Raw genomic sequence first — 18,645 nt, 5'->3', positions numbered from 1 at the left:
AGGCGATAGTAAGTTTTAACATTCAGAGATGTTGGTTTGGTTGGTTTATTGGGGTTTAACGTCCCAAAGCGATCCAGGCTGTGAAGGACGCCGTAGTGAAGGGCTCCGAAAATTTCGACCACCTGGGGTCCTTTCACATGCACTGACATCGCAAAGAACACGGCCCTCTAGAATTTCGCCTTCATTGAAATACAGCCGCCGCAGCCGGGATCGAACCCGCGTCTTTCGGGTCAGCAGCCGAGCGCCGTGACCACTGAACCACCTCGGCGGGGCCATTCTAGAAATGTAGCTATGTAGTATTTTGCATGCAGAGCTATTGAAGGATATGGGTCTGAAGCCAGCAAAATTTAATCTATCTCTTATCTTGTGGATCGGTAGTATTTTAGGCTTTTTGCAGTTATGCGGCAGATTATCCGTTGACAGTGACTAACGAAGAACCTGTTCCAGATAATTGCTGCACAACTCAGCATATTTTTTTTTCCCAGAATACGTTTGGAATTCCATCAGGGCATTCGTTTCTTTAGGATTAATGTTGAGGAGGAGAATAAAGATTACAGAGTCCGTTATCACTAATTGATCAAGCACCACTGACATCGCACAGCACACGGGCCTCTTTATTTTCATGTTAAAGAACCCCAGGTGGTCGAAATTTCCGGAGCCCTTCACTACGGCGTCACTCATATCCTGAGTTGCTTTGGGACGTTAAACCCCAATAAACCAAACCAAACCAAACTGAAATACGAGACGGTGGGAGACAGGAAAGCATACCATTGTCTTTCGTGAAGACTGACTGAAAAGAAACGTAACTATTGCCCATTGTAGTTTCCTTTTTGGTTAGTTGGGTGGTTGTCGGCCGTATATACTCCGTCATGTTTCCAGAATCTTTGTGGGCTATTTTGAGGAAGTTAGGAAAGGCCACATTGTTGGATTACTGCTTCAAATGTTTCAGGTTTTCCTTGAATCCTATAACAGCAGATTTTAACTTGGAGGTTGTAGATGGATTCGGCTTTTTTTTTCGTTAGTCTAACAAAGCTTTTTTACATGCCGCTTAGTATACATAACGTCAAGTGAGATCCACGGGTTCGTAAGATACATTTCTCTGTCTCATCGAATTATAGTTAGTTATACAGTGCAGGACAATGGTCTTAAAATGAAGCCAAATTGTATTTACGTCAGTGGATTCTTCAGAAGCTTTTTCTAAGAATGAAATTGATGCCAAAAATCAGTAAGTACGCTGGCACCTTCTGTTCTTATTAACGTTAATAAAATGTTTTACCAGAGGCATGCTAGTAATGTCGTCATTGATCGCAACAAAATTCGTTTTCAATCACTCAGCTGGTAATGCGAGTTCTGCTGTTCTAAGCATGCCCAGCATGGAGCAACTTTTGCTCTCGGAAACACGCCGCGTGTGAAACGCATGCGGCCGAGCCGCCAAACTTTCATCATCGCAGTCGCATGAAGGGGGCGCCAGAAATGCCTGCGACAGCGGCGCGCTTTCGCGAGCGAGAATCGCTCCATACGGACAACGCTGTAGTATTACTTACGCACGCGTGACAGAGCCGTTACAATTTAGAAAGAAGAAAATGCGAAACGCAGATTGTTGAGACTGAATAGCGGTATGCAAAGTCGTTTTCTGTCTTTCGGTTTCACTTGCCCTCTTGGGGCTGTCGGGGACGGTATGTCAAACACCTCGATAAGCGAAACAAAGAATCGGGGGGCTTCACGCATTTTTACGCCCAGACAGCAGTCGCCCTGGCGCATGCTGCGTGCGCGTTCAGCGACCTTCGGCAAGTTCCCTGGATAGCTCAGCCATGAAAAGATGAGCAAGTAGAAGGTACGATGGGATACCGAATTGCTTAGGACGCACAGCCGCTGCAAATGCTGCAGGCCTGTGGCATGTCGAGAGTTGCGCTACTCGTGCCGCCACAGTCGTAACGATGACAGCGCTGCCCTGGCGGCAGTGAAACCGGGGAAGCTCTTGCATAACGTAATCAAAAATACATTTTTGTAGCGAAAGCTACATTGGCCACGAATTTGCGATTTCGCTGTGGCGGTGCTCCGAGGAGGCACAGAGACCGACCTTGAGCCGTTGCCTAGCAACTGCCGCAGCTGGCGGACGCCGGGCGCTCGCAGAACGATCTGGCATGACGTCACACCGAACGCCTCGCCGGGGAGCCGCCGCCGCCGTTTGGTATGACGTCACACCGCTTGCCTCGTCATTGCACTCGCCTCCGCTCGCTTCGCCAGCTGAGTCGCATGCCTGAAAACATGTCGGAGGATTGAAAAGGAGAGCTTGCGTGCGCCGCAACCACAGTTGAGGCGGCAGTATGGACGACGACTTAGCTTTCGCTACGTATATCCTGGCATAGCCGAGCTAAGCCACTGCCAATTTTATTCACGCATTGAAGCGGAGAGCGTAATAAAGATATCATCTCGAGGTAAGCTGAAAAAAGCCACAAGTGACCGGAAATAAAATATTTTATAAAAGTTCTGTGCACGTGACGCGTTCCTATCTCACTCTTTTGAATCTCCGGCGGAGCGCGATAGAAGCGGAAGTGACCCCTGGTTCAAATGCATCGCTGCGTCACTGGCATAGTCCGAAAACGGCTCGTCACATTTCGCGCGCCGAGGGGGGGGGCAAGCGTCTGCTCTGCCTCCATCGGGCCTGGTGCGAAAAGCAGCACACGTGATGAGTAGAAAGCCTGACACGCTTGCCGGCTTACGCCACTACTCTGATAAGGCGTCGGCCACATCCAATTCTTTTTTTTTTAATTTTCGCCCGGGCAGGATCGGTCGCCGTCCACTTTCATTGCCGGATGGTCGCACGTGTAGCTAGGGGCCAACCCAGTTGCCGCCCTCCATGACTGTGGTGATCGGGCGACGCCGGGGGAGACCGTGACGTCACCCTGACACCGCCACAATGGCGCGCATCTACGGCTATCGTACCTCGCAGGTGCATCGACCCAGTCCCGGCGACGAGAAAACCGATGAGGTTACATTCGCACTGCCATACTAGCGCCCAGTGTGGGTTTAAGATGCAACGACTAAGGTGCGCAGTTCAGTGCTATATTATCATTATTATCCGATGTAATCATAGGTGTAACGAAGATAAAACGGAACAAGTACAGAGTGGGCACGAAGTGACCTGAACAGGCGGTTTCGAGGTCTCTCCCTGATAACATCGATGCAGTGACAAAGTGCCTTGACTGTAACCCGTTAAAAAGAACACAGCAGTCCTGGGTGACGACACACATCGTGACAATCGACACACAACGGATTACCAGCGTAAAATAAAACTGCTAAGAACGTGATTTGGCTTCGAAGGCAGGTACAGTCTTTGTCAAAAGTATACAGCCCAAGGGATCTGCTTCTGAGCCCTGCAGCGCGGCTCCGCTTGATACTCAGGGACCCTAATCACACGAAGGCGAGAGGAACTGAGGTCCTAAACACTACCTAGCTTAGAACTGTGAAATGTGCTTAATAGCCCCGCCACAAAGCTTGGAAGCAAATCCATTGGGCTGTAAATTTTTGACAAAGACTGTATATGGTTCTCCCTTCAAACGAAAATAAGTACAATATGTCATATGTATAGAATATTACTGCGAATTGTGACACTGTATAAATGTGGTCGAATCCGCGTTGAAAGGTAGTTGATGCGTGCCACAGAGCCAAATGCCGGGGGAAAAACTACAGAGAATGTTTACTATATTCAAATCAGTGCGAAAGCACGGATTTGTGCTGCGTAGAAGACGACGGTGAGCAGGCAGTGCCGCTGGATGGAGCGCTCACGCTAGGCCAGCTGCGAACAGACAAGGGAACAGAAAACGAACGACTATGTTTGGGGTTGGTATCCATGGGATTATTGCGCACGCACTAAATTCAAAGGTGAACATATATAAAGAACGTTGCACTGTTTCAGCAATGCACCCCGACATGGCTTGAAGAAACAATGCACTGGGGGTCCAAAACGACAAAGAAATAAGGAATCAAGACACGCGTAGAAAGCAAACGCTGCGGACATTATTCGAACTCAACATTAACGTAGACGGTATCGTTGACAACAAACCCATGGAATTCGATGTCCTTCCAGGGAACCATCTCTGTCGAAATACCGTCGTTCCAAGACCCGGGGGCAGGCTTTTTCAACGTTTCGGGATCTTCCATCTTCACCGGCAGCCTTAAATCTTTTCTTTGATCCCTGGGATGCGACAGGATTGCCGTTACGTTCTTAGCGAAGGGCCACTCTAAGAAATCATCCAAGTCACCGTCGCCAAGAAACAAGATGAAAGCTAAGAGCACGTCATCGTTGCACTGCTTCTGGAACTTGCAGACCAGCTTGAATGTGTAGCCAGCCAACACGTTTTCCGTTGACAGCAGGTGATCCCTTTTGACTCCGGTCATAGCATTGTATCCGGCATAAATTTTAGAGAACTTGCACGTTGACATGAAGACGCCAGGCTTGGAAGCAGCGCGGTATGGCCCGGCAGTTACCGCGGTGTTCTTCACTGGTGGAAGCAAGTCGCCTTGTTCTCCGCTAGCCTTCTCTTTTTCGATCAACTCACGCTCAAGACGGGTCATGCGCTCTACTAATGAGTTGGCGCCATTGACAACAGCATCCAGGTCAACTTTCTCACTGGAAGCCCGCTGCTGAATCATTTCGAGATCGCTCTTCATGCCGGCAAGCTTTTCAACGGCCTTTGCGATGACCGTAGCGCTCACAGTCTGCTGTGGAGCAGTCTTGGCGTAGCACTGCCGGCAGTGCTGAACGACTAAGCAGCGAAGAATGGACTGCCGACATCCAGAGCACCTCAATTTGTCATTACAGCATACAACGAGATGCTCCTTCAGGTCGCCTAGCCGACCGGCGAAGCTGCACTCACGGCCACCGACGACGCAGAGGACGCGACGCTGCTCCAAGTCGGACTGCCTGAATTTAATCGAGACAACTTGGGCCTCTGCAAACTCTATGCCGTCGATGGGGCACTTCTGGTCTTCACTGGCGATCTGACGCTTGCACGCCTGGCACAACACGTGACCGCAGGGTAGGATCAGAGAGCGGCTGGGCACCATACCACAGGCGCCACAGAGTCGCGTGCTGGGTAGCGGCTCGACGAAAGTAACACGACGGCGCTCGAGGAAGTCGTCAAATCCAGTCAGAGTGTACTGCGTGCCACCCATCATGACGTTGTTGCAGATGGTGGGCGGCCAAAACGTTTCAGTGAATAAAGCGCTGAAAGTATATGCACAACCGTAGAGGCAGTGACTAAATCCGAGGACGGGAGACCCGACCGGCTTTGGGAGGCCACTTTCCGGCCCAGCAGGGAGGAAACAGAGCAGCGGCGAAAGGCAACCAGTGAAGTTAATGTACTACTGGGCCAAGCGGGGCAGGGGCGCGACCGCCAATAACACTGAAAGAAACTGGTGGAGAGAGCGAGCAGCTAAGGAGAGAGGGGGAGGTGCTGTTTGCCAGATCAATGTTCTCTTTCTGTTGGCAAGTGAATGGGCTGAAGCGCCACAGAGTAGCTGCGAACTAGCGCTTGGTCGTCAGCACTGGCCAACTTAGCGAACTTGCTTCGCGTGACGTACAACTTGGAGTGTAGCGCACGGGCACGCTAAGCAGTCGACGGGATGAAGGTCTAGGTGAAATAGACTCAGATGCGAACGTACTGCTGACGTGTAGCGCTCCTGTAATCTTATCGGGGTAGAATTTGTGACAGAAACGAGAGCGCAAAGCGGCACCACGGACGAGTTAGGGGACAGGACGAGCGCTGCACTTTCAAAAGGATTTATTCAAGGAAAAACGTTTATATAGCCTTTGACCGTATCCATGCTGTTAATCGCAGTTGACAAGCGGTTCAAAACAAGTGCAATTAGAACAGAGAAGCAAAGCCTCGCCGCCCTCAAACCGGTGTATATCAGCGTTGCGCGAGCCTACACTTGTTGAAAGCAGCGGCAAGTGAGCGCCGCAAAGCGGGAGGACCTTGCCATGACACTCGATTTTCGCGCCCACGCGGCGCGCGCAGACACCCGCGAATATCCAGGCGCCCTCTTTCGAAGCGAGCCCCAGCGGCGAAACAAGCAAACACCGCACATAGTCTTTATCAGGCGCGTTACGTAACAGTATAGTGTACTAGATTAGGTGTAGTGGGCCGAGGGAAGGCCCTGGTAGGCTGCGCGCGTGAAGCTCAAATCCCAGAAATCTCAAGCGGCCGCGAGGTGGCGCAGCTGCGCCTTTCACCTGGGGATTCCGGCGCGGCGCAGCGGCTGCTTGCCGGCTTTCCTGTCTCGACGTGCTTCTTGTGTGTTGACGCTTCGCTGTGCTCCGATGTTCGTGGTGTACTGTGTTTTTTCTTCACGATGAAGCCTCGACGCAGGAACTACTGCTTCGCGCCTGGTTGCAGGACGGGGTATAGTGGCGCTAAAAACTCGCCAAAACTTTCTTTGTTTGGAGTCCCCGATGACGAATGCAAGCGCCGGATTTGGGAGCGCAACCTTCATCGCGCTGACAAGGCTTTAGAAGTGACTGACGCTCTTTGTGAGTTGCACTTCGAGGATAAGTACATTTTGAGAGACTATGTGCATGTAATTGATGGAAAAGAGGTGCGCCTTCCGCGTGGAAAGCCATCGCTTTCACCGGACGCCGTGCCCACTATACTGCCGAACCTTCCGAAGTATCTTTCGAAGAAGCCCACTCGAGATCGACAGCCACCGAAGAGGCGGTGTGAAGAAGCAACGAAAGATGACGGAACAAAGAAATTCTGTGATGAAGACATACACGACTGCTGTGCAACGCCGCAACCCAGCGAACCGGACGAATGTGTGGAGCCAGCCATTCCATTTGACATTGAAAATGTTCCCAAACCGACCAATCAGTGGGCTATGCACAAATTTCCAAATTATGCTGGTGCTGCATACGTGCAGGCCTCGTACGACAGCGAAGCTCAGTCTGTCGTCATCGAGAAGACTGTTTTTGTGAACTGTGGTTGCAATCCGGGTGAAGTAATTTGTAGAACATATTGCCGGGGGACCCTTATCTCTGAGAAAGTCTGCCGCGATATGGATGAAGCGAAATGTGTGCTGGATGACGCCGAGTCCCTATACATCTGCAAGGGAGTGGGTAAACCAGCAGACTTCGTGGCTGTGTCCCTAACAAAAGGACTGGAGAAGCAATTGATTCATGCCGACGGACTCGTCCTTAGCACGAAATGCAGAGGAAGTGTGATATCAAAAGGTGAGAATCGGGGTTTTCATTCCCTCAATCCCTCGCAGCAGTGCTCAACACTTCTCACTTGTGATTGAGAGAAGCGATGCACGCCTTATATACTACACTGCTGGATATGTAGCACGAAAATGCGTGCTCAGCCTCAACTGTGCGTCGTGTAAGAAGATACTACTAGTTGAGCCAGCAGCAGCAGCTTCTGACCGCCTCCCTTCTAGCTTTACTGAGCAATGTGACTGGGGTGGACTGTTGTACCCATCAAAAGTGCTGTACAACTTCATGCTTGCACTCGAAAATATATTCACTAAATGTTTTAGTGTAACAGAGCTGCATGCCAACAGCATCTGTGATGTTGCGTCACAAGTAAAAGCGAACTTTTTGAGCTCTAACAGTGTTGGTTGCGATCAGCACAGGGAACAAGTGAGTGTAAAAATTGTTTCATTTTACATACTCACGCGCTTGCACTTCCTTATTAAGGGCCTGAATAGCTCAAATGCCACAAAACGGCAGCGAGCTAAACATCTTAAGCTCAGCAGGAGCACGTGAACTGCGGTTTCTCAGTACTTTTTCCTTCAGTGCTGTATATTTTTGAATAAAATAAATGCTGTTCTGTGTGTGGTAAAAGGTTCCTTGTTTTTATCGCAGTCTCCGCATAGCCCTACTTGTAAGCAGTATATGTAGTGTTGCATGCTTTCTTTCTTTTAAGCGTCCATAGAATTAGCGTTGAATCGACTTCATAAAATACATTCGATGCGCGCGCCAGAACGCCGCTTGAGTGGGAGCATGCGGGAGTGCGGACGATGACCCAGGTGAAAGGTACTGCAGCGCCACCTAGGCGTGTCTGGGATTATAGCTTCACAGCGTCTCCAGTCCTCGCCCCACTACACCTAATCTAGTACACTATAGTAACAGCCCGACAGTGTGGGCGAAGGCTGTCGTCACGCGGGGCACTCTCGCAGCAAGCGCCAGTGGGCGACAGCAGCGCCGCGGTGCGGCGACTGTACGTACGCACGTACGTACGTACGTACGTATGTATGTATGTATGTATGTATGTATGTATGTATGTATGTATGTATGTACAGGCGCGGACAAAAGTAAATGGAGCACGCAACTGTCTTTGAATATTTTTCACGCGTCACATAACTGAAATTTCTAGCAGTGGTACGCGCATGCTGGTAGCGGAGGTTGATGGGCTTTCTTGTAGACAAACAATGCTTCTTCATTTCCAATGGAGAAGGCGTGATTGCTCTTCGAACGCAATAGCGTGCTCCGTTTACTTATGGCCGCGCCTGTATGTATGCATGTATGTATGTATGTATGTATGTATGTATGTATGTATGCATGCATGCATGCATGCATGTATGTATGTATGTATGTATGTATGTATGTATGTATGTATGTATGTATGTATGTATGTATGTATGTATGTATGTATGTATGTATGTATGTATGTATGTATGTATGTATGTATGTATGCATGCATGCATGTATGTATGTATGTATGTATGTATGTATGTATGTATGTATGTATGTATGTATGTATGTATGTATGTATGTATGTATGTATGTAAGTACGTACGTATGTATGTATCTATATACTATGTATATACATACCTACATATATACATACGTACGCCGCCGCGGTGGCTCAGGGGTTATGGTGCTCGGCTGCTGATTCGAAAGACGCGGGTTCGATCCCGGCCGCGGCGGTTGAATTTCTTTGGAGGAGAAATTCTAGAGGCCTGTGTACTGTGCGATGTTAGTGCACGTTCAAGAACCCAAAGTGGTCGAAATTTCCGGAGCCCTCCACTACGGCGTCTCTCATAGCCTTAGTCGCTTCGGGACGTTAAACCCCATAAGCCAACCAACCATACATACGTACATACATATACATATATACATACATATACACATACATACATGCATGCATACACACGTACATCCGTCCATAGAACTGCATTTTTATTTTTAACACCTAACAACACCACTTAACACTTTCTTAACAGTTGATGTTAGACACCCCGCCAGCACCACTTCCTCTTGCTTGAACTTCATATACCGTTCGGCCTCCCCCGCGGTGATATTACGCTGTTGTGCCGCCTGTGGCTGGGAGTGGCGTTCACAAATGCCTATTCCAATCTCATCCCAATGGCAGACTCTCCAGCGTGTGAGCAGTGCAGTTGCGGTGAAACGATCGGGCACCTCCTCTGTGATTGCCCTCGCTTTGAGCGAGGTTTACTGTCTGCTACTCTCAACCGCTTGTACTCGCGTCCTCTAAAAGAGTCCAAGGTTCTGGGGAATTGGACACAACCTTCCTCACAAAAGAAAGCGGTGAAAGCGCTCCTCAGATTCTTAAAGGACTTGGGGTTGTACTCCCGTCTATAATCTCAGCTTTTAGTGCGCGCCCTCTGTCCCCTTGACATAGTGGTCGATGGACACTTGACAAACTAATTTCATTGCCGCTCTTTTTCCTTTTTTCCCCTTTGTTCTCCTCCCCAAGTGTAGGGTAGCCTACTGGGCATCGACTGGTTAACCTCCTTGCCTTTCTGTCCATTTCTCTCTCTGCGCTCCGATGGAAGCTTCGGTGCCACAAGTGAAACAAGCCATCCTCAACGCTACATGGGCTCCCAAAATAAAGCCGGAAACTAGTCGCCTGACGATCCCGTGGGCTCAAAAGGGAGCTTAAATGTCTTCTTGAGAATTCGAGATGCCTGAAGAATTCGAATGTATGAAGCTTCTAGGTAAAGCATGCGAAGTACTTTCGAGGTGGCACGTGTGATAGTAACGTAATCACCGGCTAAATCCTTGACGATGTTCTGGCTTTTTCTCACTGCTTTCAGGAGGTGCGGAGAAACTCGTGATGAGGTCATTGTTGGCGAAATTTCTAATGTCCGCCGCTGCCTTCGCATACACGCTGGCATGTGTCGTCCGATGCCGCCACACAACGCATCATAGGGGTTAATTTCACTGGCGCTGGTTTTCTATTTTGAAACCACCTTTTCTTCGCTGGAAACGTAGCGCCCCCTTACGTGACGTCACAATTGTGGCCTCTGCTGGTCGCTGTGCTGTGCAGAGAATCCTGAACGGCGACGTGGCTTTAATAGGCTATTACATCACCATTACAAATGACAGCCCAAAAAGACTTCGCATGCGTTATCTGCATGCTTCTAAAACCTCTTCAGCTGGGCTTTAATTCAGCAAGGTAGAGGAGGGTTGCAGAAGTCTTTGGCATCCCCGCAAGCACATTAAACGAGCGCCGTTCCCACTCTCAGCGATTGATCAATTCAGAGCCGTCCAGGTTGCTCAGCTTGTAGGGCGACTGCCTCAGGCAATCTGCCGTTCAGGGTTAGATTTCTGGATAATTTTTTTCTGAATTGGGAAGTTTCTGTGAAAGTCGCATATCTGTCCACACTCAACAATTTTGGACAAAAGCATTTTTGAGTAGGAAATAGTTTTTGAATCCATTTTTTGAATATTATATAGGATTTTACTAACATTCAATATATCCGCAGATCACCCGAAAGAAGTCTTGTATTGTTTATTAACATTTTTGGTATGATCAAAAACGTTCCCTATTGGTTTTCTATGGCAGTCTTAACTGTTCAATTGATGCGATCGATGGAAACGCTTTAAATTAAAGATTTCGCTAAAAATTGGTTTTTGAGGAAAGAAAATAACACAGTAATTGTCTGACATCTCACAGCAATTGGCGGACATCCCAACCGCGGCGTAAGAGAAGAAAGCTGGGAGTGAATGAAGAATGAGGTAAAGAGGTGCCAGAGTGGAGGTCTGCGGAATAATTTCCACCACCTGGGGATCTTTAACGTGCACTGACATCGCACAGCACACGGGCGCCTTTGCGTTCCGCCTCTATCGAACCGCGGCCGCCGCGGCCGAAATTGAAAATTGGTTTTGCTGAAAGGAAATGACGCAGTAACTGTCCCGCATATCTCGGTGGACACCCGAACCACGTCGTAAGGGAAGGGGTAAAGGACGGAGTGAAAGAAGAAAGGAAAGAAGAAGTGCCGTAGTGGAGGGCTCCAGAATAATTTCGACCGCCTCGGATCTTTAACCTGCACTGAAATCCCACAGCACATGGTGTCAGTGGACGTTAAAGGTCCCCCGTCATATCAAAAGATTGGACCATTACCCATTTCCATAACAGGATCTTACAATTCTCTAATTTTCAAAATTTCTCTCCGAGAACCTTGGACATGATTTTCAACCGTGTTTCCCTGCTTGCATGGGGGGTAACGAAAAGTAACTCCAGTATTTCTAGCCGGCGGACGTAATTTGTAATGGCCGTCGAGTCTACCGGTACACAGCTGACATGCATGGCTACTAGAATATACGCATCACCACTCATCGTTTGCACTAAATTCGCGTCCATGTGAAGCAAGAAGCATTATCACCCTCATCATCAGCCGAACTATATCCCACACAGGAGAGCGGCTTCTCCGATATCCCTCCTATTAACCTTGTACTACGTCAGCCGCGACCCCTTCTTCATGCGGACTTTCTAATCTTGTCCACTTGGCCCTTTGCCTTCACCTGTTGCGCTTGCATTCTTTTGAAACCCAGAGGTACACCTTCTGGCAGCTTGGGTGCCACAGTGCACGTGCACCTCGTGCGAGCTTAAGGTGGTGAAAACTACACCGTTTTGCTCCTCGGATGTAGTTTCATGGTGCAGCGATATAAGTGCAACATCTTTAATAGGATAGGATAGGATAGGAAAACTTTTAATGTCCAACAGAAAGAGGGTAGCCAGAGGGCTACCCGCCTAGACGACGGCTGAAAGGTCTTGACTCTCGGCGGCGGCTTCGGCCACTCGGACGAGTTGTAACTGAGTCGCCGGGTCGGAGCTCAGTAGTGATGTCTCCCATTGATCTTTTGTGTTTATACCTCGTCCTTCCCGGGGGGCATGAGGACATTCCCATAGTATGTGGTCCAAGGTGGCCCTAAGTTAGCAGTTTGCGCATTTGACTGAAAATTGCCCTGGGTACATAAGACTCCAGAGGGCTGGGTTTGGAAAGGTGTAAGTTTGTAACCGGCGCCAGTTGATGGCTTTGTATCTGGACAAGGATATATACGCTGGAGGAAGTCGAGCTCGTTGCAAACGATAGTGTTGTGTAATTTCTCCGTAGGTCGCCATGCGATCCCTGTCTGTAAAGACCACCTCGCTCGGGTCCGCCCGGAAGGAAAAGCTTCGAGTGAACTCGTGGGCTGTCTCATTACCAGGCAGGGATGCATGTGCTGGTTCCCAGACTAGTGTAATTTTCCGGTCTATTACATGACGGCTTAGAATTGTATTCGTTAGAGGGGAGACCCGGCCTCTGCTGAAATTTAGTATGGCAACTTTGGAGTCACTGATGATGTACCTCGCTTTTGTTCCTACACAAGCCAGTGCTATGGCAGCTTCCTCTGCAGTCTCTGGGTTACCGGAGAGTATGGAGGCACTTATTTTGAGGAGTTGTTTATTATTGACGACCGCGACGGTCATCGTGTTCTTACCATAATCAGCGGCATCCACGTAGACCACATCCTCGTCTTTGTAGGAGCGGAAGCGTTTCTCTAGCGCCTCTGCCCGTTTGGCCCGGCGCGCTTAGTGATGAATAGGATGCATATTCCTAGGCAATGGAGGTACAACTATATTGTCCCGAATTTCACCGAGCATGTCAACTTTGGCGGTTGTTCTGTTATCTCGGCTCAGATTGAGTTTTTCTAGAATGGCCCTGCCGGTAGTGGTCCCGGCTAACCGTTCCACTTGGGACGTTCTCACTGCTTCCGTAATATCTTCCAGGGTATTATGCATGCCTAGCTCTAGGAGGCGGTGAGTGGATGTACGGATCGGAGCTTCTTTCGTGCATCGCCTGATAATTGCATTTAGCTTTTCCTTTTCTGAAACTTTAAGATCATGGAAGGGGGCAGCATACGGGATACGGCTGACGAACGCGTGTACCAGCCGTAGGAGATTCTGCTCTTTCATGCCGTGTCTTCTGTTGGCAATCCGCTGTATGAGCCGCATAGTTTGTTGCGCGCAGTTTTCTATCTTAGTTATTGCATCACCGTTATACCCGTTGCTTTGTATAATCATTCCTAAAATTCTGATTTTTTCAACATCAGGAATCTCCGCCCCTTGAGTTTGTAATTTGATGTTAGGGATGGTTCTAGTTTGTCTTTGATGCAGAGGTCGATGACCTCTGCATCAAAGACAAACAAGAACATCTTTGAATGTCCTGTTCGGTGAAAAACCTAGAACATCTTTGAATGTCCTGTTCGGTGAAAAACCCGGTGTCGGCGTTTTCGTAACTAGAAAATCCTCACTGCTCGAGAGGGTAGTTACATAAAAAAGCAGTTTTGTTGAAAAGAAAAAAGGTGGTCTAGCGGAATGGAACCACTGTCCTTTGGGTAGGGAATCGGGCATGCTACCTCTACACCACTGAGAACCATTCTTTCAGTGGAATAAATGGAGGCCTTATACGAGCACCTCGCACTGCAAAGTAGGCGAATTACATTACAAGAACACTTAGTTAGGGCCCTGAATTAGCATCTCCAATTAATATGGATGATGTCTAATATGCAGTATGTAATGGCAACTAGCACGTTGATGTCTGCGATAGGGTGCGCCAGGGGATGGACAAGTGTCCATAGGGAGCCTCTAACAGTGTAATGTCATACTCTTAAATTGAAACTGTGTCCTCAAAGTTTTTGCTGCAGGTGGCAGCATTTTTTGGGTATGCGGGCCAAAGCGCCGTATAATACTACTGCCAGTATGGAAGCTTTAGTTCAGACAAAAGTTTAGGAACTCTGTGTGCACACTGCCTCTCCATGCACTATAGAGGCCGCAAAAAAGCCATTGCTGACCACATACCGGTCGCGGTGGCTCCGTGGTTAGGACGCACTAGGCTGCTGAGCCATAAAAGGACCTGGATTCAATCCTGACCGTTGTTCGATGCAGGCGAAACACAAAGGGCACACATGTGCTGTACAATGTCGGTGGACATTAACGGAACATTGAAGACAACTCCATTAAATTACTGCTCTCGGTAAAAACAATCTCTGGCTCTATGTGTCCATGCTGAAATTTCTCCTTCGGAAAAAGGCTCCATTACCGCCCAGAAAAATGGATTTAAAAATCTTCCCGCCGGTCAATTCAAACTACTGGCATTCACACCAGAAAGGATGGGTTGCTAACACTTTAAAGCGAATGGCTGTGTAGTGTAACCTCCTGTACCCAAAAACCTAATGTTGATGCATGCATTTCACTTGTGAAATTGACAAGTGATGATGACACCAGTACTTCATTTTTTGGTCTTTTCTAGCTTATAAAACCTGCCTTTTCACCAAGAGTGGTCATTTTGTGATCAGAAGTGGTACATTGTCAATACAGGCTAACTTCTATTTGACCTCAGTATCTCTTTATGAGTCCCCAGATGATTGAAATTATCCCCCCCCAATCCAATATGAGGCCTCTTTCTCTTCCTCCTCATTGTTACTCTCAGGGCCTGGTTGAGGTTTCCACCCAGAAGTGTTACTATGCCCCTTCCTTTACTCAGAACCATTTTTCAATTTTTTAATGGTGTGACCAAAAATCCCAGAAGCATTAATAAATGAAAGCGAGTAGGAAATTGGTCGAGTTGGGGAATGGAACCAAAGCCTCCAGAGTGGGAGGTGAGCATGCTAACCACTCCTAACCACACCAGCTCGACGGTTTGGAATGAACAAAGGCCCGTCTAGTGAATATAGTGTAGTCTTAGAAGGGTGCTTTGAGACATGTACTGTGGTGTACATTATTAAAGGGAACATGGATCGCGTGGCCTCCGCACTTCACAAAGTCCCGCTGCCTGTGCACAGGCAGCATGAAGCGCATGCACAGAAAGACCAGCCATCACGCTTACTGCGCATGCGTCTTGTGCTGACAACTCTCACAAATTCTCCGCGGCAGGCAGCGCTCAGTGTAGAGATCCCTCTGCGTAGCAGGGAGGCCATGGGATAGCATGTTCCCTATAACAGTGAAAGGTAGTGTACACCACCCAGATATGAGAGGCAGGCATATTTCCTTACCTTAAAACTAATTTTCATTTCATTTTCCTTGAGGCTCTAACAGCCAGTTCCTGTGTACATCCAGAGAGACAGCCTTTTCCTTTCCATAAAGACAATTTTCATTTTCCTTCCCTTGGGGGCACCAGTTTGGGTGTCCACCCAGATATGAGAGATCCTTGTTTCCTTAAAACTAATTTTAATTTCATTTTCCTTCCCCTACAGCCTCTGTGGTTCCATGGAGATATCAGAGGTCTCTCTTAAAGAGGAAGCTTAAGCAAGAAGTTACCACCATAAGCAGCCATGATGTGCACATGTATTGATACACCCTATTAGCAGCCACAGGGGAGTGCCAAGTTGTGGCCTGAGGCAGAAAGCACTATGATATAGTGTCCACTATAATGTGGTGTATTTTTTTCGCACGCACTTGAGGCTGTTCATTTAGACTAAAAATCTGGTGCAAACCTTAAAGGCAGCGCTACTGACGGCTGCACAAGAGTATCGTAAAGAGTGGCTAGACAGGCTAGCTGAACCTTCACGTCTTTGCCGAATACAACAGCCTATGTCAAGGGAGTCCAAGGTGCAAAGTTCATGCGCCATCAGAGGGGAGACAGCTTCAGCTCTGCAAAGATTTCTGGGTCAATGGGTGAATACACAATTGGTGGAATATTTGGTATATTTCAGGTGGATGCTTAGAACAGATTTATGCATTAAACAAAGCAAAGACTTTCTGAATGCTCAAACACTGCTGATGGCAAAGCTTTTATCTCCACAAAACGAAACAGTCCACCTGCACTATACTTTAAACAGGAGGGCTACCACACATGCATTTACAGCGCTCGCATCACTTAATTAGCAGCCATAACACTAAGGTAAAACATTGCAAGACTAACTGGCTTCGAAGGGCATTACCACAAAACATTAGCTTGAGGTTGAGTCCAGTCTTCCATTGTGTAGCCTTTCGAGAGCCTCGCAGTCCATTAATTTCATACAACGAGTTTGATGCAATTTGTCATTGCGCATATGACAAAAAAAAAACACTCCTCGAGGGGCCTTAGTATACTTCTCACCTCAAGCATGCGTAATAAATGTTATACTCTTAAGATGAACGCCCAGTGCCACACAGCTTAAAGCATTGTTAACAATGTGTCGAAACCTTTTCATGTAGAACGACACTCATGACGATGTGTGGCACATATAAGAGCGCAAGCAGATACACATGTACTGTAGGCTTGAGGTGAGACCACTTAGCTTGATTGAGTGTAGCGCTATTGAGTATGTTTTTAACATTTAACAAGACACAGGAGCCCCTATAACAACTTTCTCCATGGTTAAGGGCCACAAAGCAAGCATGTATGGCCCTGTCAACTGCAGCTTTTGTCTAGTATGGTCGGGCAGTTCTTCTAGGGGAAAGACGGACAAACATGAGGTACCAGTTCTTCCAGAGGCTGAAGAGCGCAGTAAATGATGTGGTAGTCTTCAACGTTCGATGAAAAAGTAACAGTGGCGCAGTCAGCAGAAAATGCATGCACCTGACAGCAACCGCAATCTGCGGCTTGCCACCAGGGTTTGGCATCGTCACGAAAGGATATGGTTACTCCCTCGTCAGTGTCACAAACCGGCATAGTTTCCCTGGAGGCTAGCAGGCAGTGGCCCGCCTGCCGCAAACAGCCGCAGTCCCGACGGGTCATAGCAGTGCGTGTAGATGGCCGGATTGTACTCGGTGTTCCAGAAAACCTCGCGGAACAGTTCGTCCGCGTGGACCAAGCCCCTGTTGGCCTTGAGCATGCTGTACCGCGACCGGTCGGAGTCCTCCAGGTACTTGGAGGCGCGCAGGTCGAAGAAGAGTATCACGCCAATGCCCGTCCCGATGGTCAGCAGATCGTCCATGAAGCTCAGCGAGCGGATCCCACAGCCGATGCACTTGGAAGGCACCTTGTGCGTCTGCTGCAGTGTCCGCGAGTCCAGGAACGTCACGTACGACTTGGAACCAACGGCGTAGACGCTCCGCTCGGGCTGCTGCGCCATGCAGACGTTCTCCTGGCAATAGGGCATCTTGTGGGACGCCTTCCAGCGCAGCGTGCACGCATCCCACTGGTGGATGTACGCGTTCAGCGACAGTGCGACGATCTCGCTCTGCTGACGGCTGAAGAGCAGGGCGCGCACCTTGTCGGCGTCCTTGCAGCCACGCACGGCCAGCGGTCGCATCTGTCTCGGCGTCAGCGCGGACTCGGGCCAGGAGAAGCCCCTCGTCTCCTGCACTCTCCACAGCGCGAGCGTGGCGTCCCGCGAGCCAGTCACGTAAAACTCGTCGTCGAGCCATGCCAGGTCGAAGATCCAGTCCGTGTGAGCCCGTTCACCGACACACACGGGGTCCAACGTCGGCAGCCTGTACACGGCCGTGTCGTTCGAGTGGTGCGCCCCCGTGGCGAGCAGAGTTCGCGACGGGTTCATCTGCAGCGCGTGGATCCCGCAGTGGTTCTCGGGCGGCGGGCTCGCGCGCGAGCTCTGCAGGCTCGGGATCTGGCAGAGCTTGCCGTTCTCCGTGTCGAGCACCATGATCTTGTTGCACTTGGTGCCGAACACTATCTGGCGCTCCGAGAGCCAGGCCGAGCAGAATATCTTGTTGATGCGGCCCAGGCTAATCTCGCGCTCGTGGTACAGGCCATTCTGGAGCAGGTGTCGAGTGCCGTAGGTCTCGTCCACGCCGAGACGTTGTCGGTACTGAAGTCCGAGCTCACGACACTGCGCGTAGTCGCCGAAGTTGCGCGACGTCCTTCTGGAGCTGTACAGGTCACCTCGGATGAGCGACTCCAGATGCGCAAGACGAAACGGGTCGCTGAAGAAACGCGGCGTCACTTGTTCGCTACTGGACGTCGACTCACCAGGCCAAGCGAACTTGTAGGATACAGTGGTCGCATCAGTGCTGTCTTCGTCTGAGCGGGACCCGCTAACGTTCAGTTTCCTTACGTGAGCCATCGCCTTTGCTTTCGTCGCCGTTGACACCTGGACAGTTTTCTTCCAGCGTACACAACTGCGCGGAAACGGTCTTGGCGTCTACGTGCATACGTTTCCCATTTTTAGACTTTCCCAGCTGATGACCGCCATGACAGCAACAAACACACTGACGCCCGCTAAGCGTCGCTAGCGTGTCTATGAAATCGAAACCGAAACTTTTGCGAACATGTTTTGTGCACCATGCACACTCGCAGTTATTTTGTGATTGTTTCCAAATCGTTTCAAACGTATGTCGACAAACGCCGACGTTCTGTAACAACCAGTAGTGGGCCGTATTACAACCGCTTCGGGAAATATTTAAAAGCTTTCCTGATAATCTAAACTCGTGCTCAAATTACATTGCAACTTCACAAGAAGTAGTATTTGGC

The 18,645-nt window shown here is 49.1% G+C and overlaps 2 pseudogenes; both read right to left on the bottom strand.

The window, feature by feature from the left end:
* Positions 1-11,945: 11,945 nt before the first annotated feature.
* On the bottom strand, positions 11,946-12,893 carry LOC149336603 (uncharacterized; annotated as a pseudogene).
* Positions 12,894-16,294: 3,401 nt separating this feature from the next.
* On the bottom strand, positions 16,295-18,389 carry LOC149336602 (DDB1- and CUL4-associated factor 12 homolog pseudogene; annotated as a pseudogene).
* Between the last annotated feature and the right edge of the window lie 256 nt (positions 18,390-18,645).

The sequence above is a fragment of the Amblyomma mixtum genome, chromosome 7 (genome assembly GCF_055824585.1).
Source record: "Amblyomma mixtum isolate Tamu chromosome 7, ASM5582458v1, whole genome shotgun sequence".
Lineage (NCBI taxonomy): Eukaryota > Metazoa > Arthropoda > Arachnida > Ixodida > Ixodidae > Amblyomma > Amblyomma mixtum.
This window is presented reverse-complemented; position numbering and strand designations above follow the sequence as displayed.